At 46.5% G+C, this 4,419-nt stretch overlaps 1 protein-coding gene across 4 annotated transcripts in view; it reads right to left on the bottom strand.

The window, feature by feature from the left end:
* The window catches only part of Anxa3 (annexin A3), a 50,625-nt gene extending 47,517 nt beyond the window's left edge, over positions 1-3,108 (bottom strand). The window contains exon 1 of one of the 4 annotated variants that reach the window (XM_029477952.1): positions 3,090-3,108. The gene's annotated coding sequence lies outside the window, so the exon portion shown is untranslated. Of the gene's footprint in view, positions 1-113; positions 176-2,668; positions 2,776-3,089 lie in introns of those variants that run through there. The other 3 variants (XM_021162528.2, XM_021162527.2, XM_029477951.1) reach the window with 3 other exon arrangements.
* Positions 3,109-4,419: the final 1,311 nt, after the last annotated feature.

Genomic DNA, 4,419 nt, shown 5'->3' with positions numbered 1-4,419 from the left:
AAGAAGAAGAAGAAGAAGAAGAAGAAGAAGAAGAAGAAGAAGAAGAAGAAGAAGAAGAAGAAGAAGAAGAAGAAGAAGAAGAAGAAAAAGAAGAAGTTGAAGTTGATCCTCACCCTTAAAGCAAGACAAATTCTAGCTGGGTTTGCACTGATTCCTTGCCTGTACATTTTAAAAGATCCAAGCCTACGCAGTTTGTTATAAATACCCATGTCTACTCTTTGAGGAAGTCAGGCTAGTTCCAAGTAGGTAGAGACAGGAAAAGGGCCACTTCCTTGAACCCAGGCACACCTTCCATAAGTAAACATTACTCAGATGTGCTGGCTTGTCTCCAGTGTCGATTCAGAAATACAAACTGTTCCCACCCATCCTGGCAACAAAATATTCTAAAACTTCAGTGGCAGTTCAGGGCCAAAGATGGACCTGAAACCACATTAATAGTCACTGGAAGTATTTAGCCCTGATTTTTGCTCATTCTCTGAAACTTCTGTGTTCTCTCTTTTCTTTTTCTTTTTTGTTTTGTTTTGTTTTGGGGGGGGGGGGCAGAAGTGAGACAGGGTTTCTCTGTGTAGCCCTGGCTGTCCTGGAACTCACTCTGTAGACCAGGCTGGCCTCGAACTCAGAAATCTACCTGCCTCTGCCTCCCAAGTGCTGGGATTAAAGGTGTGCGCCACCACTGCTCCCCTGGCCTGTCCTCTCTAATTAAAGGTTCTGACCCTCTATCTCTCTCCAGAGTATACAGTGGATACAGGATAAGGTTGCTTCTTGTCATGTACAACAGGCCTTTCCATTTTGGTCCCAAATGCAGCTGTGTTCAGAGCTGAGGAGTTTCATAAGCAACTGGACCAGGAATGGTCACTTTAACCTCAGCAATAGATCGATCCATTGATGGTTTCCTAATTTAATGGGAAACAGTGGAAGCTTAAGGGCTAAGACTCCCTAAAGGGAGCAGATCCATTAGGAGCAGCATGCCTCAGAGGTCTCTGTTTTCTCCCTGGCACTGCCCACACTTGGTCTCTGCGTCTTGGTGGCCATGAGGTGGGTATTCTCCTCTGTCAGGGACTCTGTTACAGGCATGTCCTGCCTCACGTAGAATGATTAGCAATGGAGCCAGCTGACCCGAACTGAGCTAAAAATCTCTGAAACCATGAGCTAAAAAGACATCTTTCCTCCTTTTAAATTCTTCCTCCCAGATGTTCTGTCACACAGACAAAAAGCTAACACATCTCTTAATGCGAGACCTAATTTGAGTCAGGATTTCCTCATGTGTAAAACAGGGAGAAGGTTGTTTCTATTGCTGGGAGGAAATAAGATAGATTATGCTGTCAGCCAACATCTTGTGTTTTTACTAGGTGCCAGGTGACAGGCAAAGTGTTAGAAAGTGAGCTCTCAAAGCTGGGGATTTGTGCAATGTTTATTCACTGGTGTATATGAAAAAAAACTGTATTCAATGATTTAAACATAAGCCTCAGAATAACCTAGTTAGTGAGAGAGACATCATTAACAGCACAGGAAGATGCTGGAGGCACAGGAAGCAATAGTGAAATCCCCACCATAGAGTCAACCTGACTGAACCTAGGCATCTAGACTGCAAAGGAATGAACTGTTAATTCCCATGCCCTGTGGCCCCTGACCCAAACTGATGCTTGACATTTGTTGATCCAATATAATGTGGAAATTTCTAAGATGTATTATCAAGCCATCCTTTAAGCTTGTAAAAAGTAGAGAACTACTCCATAGTGCAAGCCAAGTGACCTAACAATAGAGCTTTAAACACATCCTTCCTGAAGGGGATTATAGCAGCTACATCATTTTCTTGTACTTCCTCCTGCTGGCATTTCTACCGATTTCTCAACACCAACAGATCTGAGGACAGTGGTCTGATCTTCGTTAGTGTTTAAAAGTACCTTTCTAGGCAGTTTGAAACTTCCACCTTCAGGAAAACCAGGAACAATTCTTCATAGAATAACCTTTTAGTCTATTTTTATGATGTTGTGAGGAGTAGAAACTGAAGTTCTTTCGGGGGCAGGAACCTCTTCTCTTTAACGCACCTCCTGGGGAAGCATTTTGCCCTGGCTGCTCAACTTTCTATTGGCACAGGACCCAGAACTTCTATATATGGCTATTTGCAGTCACAAACCACATACCTCTACCTCTGATACCTCACCTGCTGACTCAAGAGGCAGGGGAGGTGATTCATGTCTAGTGAATAGAATTCTGTTGCAATCAAAGAAAACGGTGTCTTTAAAAAGAGAAAACCGAAGTTCCCCAACTCTCAAAGTCCAATACTCCAATTCATCTTTCTCCTACCTATACAAAGTAAAGCTAAAATACACTTGGAGGAGAAAAAGAGCTCTCATGGGAGCGGTAGGAAAAAGTTCTCAGCACAGAACTCTGAGCAGGGGCAGGAGACTTTCCTCTATCCCTTTTTCTTTTAAATGTTCCCAAGACCTTTAGGATGTGAGCTTGGGCTGCAAGACCCTAAGTTTGATAACTTACTCAGCTCGGCCCTTGCGCCCCCCCCAGGTCAAGTCCCTTCTATTTCCATAGAGGGACGAGGGCTTGGGGGAGGGGAGGTAAGGGGACGGCCTGGGAGCAAGCTGCGCTCACGACCTGGGGACCCCGCGGGAACCTGATGCTCCGTGGGTGTAGAGGGGCGGGCGTGGGAAACTTACCCTTGGGGCCGCGAGGCGAAGCCCAGGGAGAAGCTCTGCGAAGGTGAACGATCTGCGATCTGCGGTAGCTCCAGGCTAGCCTGGGTGGCGACCCAGACCCCACCCTTCCTCAGCCCCTCCTTCTGTTTCTACTCATGGACCGCCCAGACCGCTTGCAAGTGGTTCTTGGATCCCGGATCATGACCTACCCACCACGCCCCCCTCGCAAGCCCTCCCCTTCCCCTGTCTCCCTCACACCCTCCTCCCGCTTCCTCCAAACCCAAACCCTTTCCTCCGTCTCCTTTCTTTTCACTTTTCTCACCCCCGCAACTCCCCACCCCCTCACCCCTCCTTTCAGGGCTTGTCTCCTTTTCTAGATAGCATGGATTCAGAGTTGACAGTCCTCACAGGTACCTATACTAAGTATGGCTTACTTACCTAGAGGGTCCTTCGTGACAGGTACCGGTCTAAATCCCGCATGATAACCATGCTGACAGATGAGATTGTACTCATTTTACAAGTAAGGAGTCACAGAGGCAAGGGAGGTCAAATCATACAGAAAGAACGGCAGAGCTAGATTTTGAGCGCATGAGTCTGAGGAGTGTCTGTGCTTGGCCTGTTGACTCTAAAGGGAGGATTAGAGCTCAGAGAAGCACCACTGTGTTTTGAGCCCTTGAGGTAAGTCAAGGGGGATAAACATTAAAGTCCCACTAAAATGGCCAGTTTTGTGTCAGCTCCCCACAAACTAGAGTCCTTAATTGAGAAAGTGACTCCCATAAAATGGGGTTTAGGCAAACCTTTAGGGAGCTGTTTCCTTAATTAGTGTTTGAGGTGGGAGGGCCCAGGCCACTGTGGGCGGTGCTATCCCTGGGCTGCTGGTCCTTGTATGCCTTTAAGGACTGATCAAGTCCTAGAGAGCAAAATAGACATTAGCATTCTTCCCTTGGCCTTTGCGCAAGCTCCTGCTTCCTGTTCCAGGTTCCCTCTAGATTCCTGCCCTGACTTCTTTCAATGGCGGGGTGTGCTGCGGACGCATAAACAGAAACAAACTCGTTCCTTCCTCCTCAAGTTGCTTTTCATTACGGTGTTTTATCCCAGCAATAGAAACCTAAAGACATCCACTTATATCGGGGTAGTGTCTGTGAAAGAAGTTAGGTGGAAAAGCCACTAATTACCAGACATTGAAGTTAGTGGACTATGTCATCTGTTTACTTTTACATTCTTCAAGTTGTTTCTAGGACACAGAAGTTTTTATTAAGGCCTGTGGAACAGAGGGGCTAGGGGACTATCTCAGAGGGTAAAAAGTTTGGGAATGCAAGCACGAGGTCCTAAGTTTGAATCCTCAGGACCCATGTAAAATTTGGTATTAATCTGTGTTTTGGAGCTGGCTGGCAAACCAGCTTAAACAATGGTAAGTTTCTGGTTCTGTGGGAGACTCTGTCAAGGGAATAAGGCAGACAGCAACACTGGAAGACATACTGCTCTGGTTTCTGCATGCTCAGACACACACAACAAACACATGTGCGTATACACCCCACTACCACCACCGCCACTACCATCACCACCACAACCTCCAGAATCACCACAACCTCCAGCATCACCACCATTACCCTCATCATCACCGTCATCATCACCACCACCACCAAAACAAAACGTAAAGATGTACAGAAGAGGAAGCAGGCGTAGACAAACTGAGTGAGCAGGTCAAGTAAGTGGATTGTGGTCAGCAGACCAGCCCTGATGTTACTCTACCTCAGTGCAGAACTTA

This window comes from Mus caroli, chromosome 5 (genome assembly GCF_900094665.2).
Source record: "Mus caroli chromosome 5, CAROLI_EIJ_v1.1, whole genome shotgun sequence".
Lineage (NCBI taxonomy): Eukaryota > Metazoa > Chordata > Mammalia > Rodentia > Muridae > Mus > Mus caroli.
This window is presented reverse-complemented; position numbering and strand designations above follow the sequence as displayed.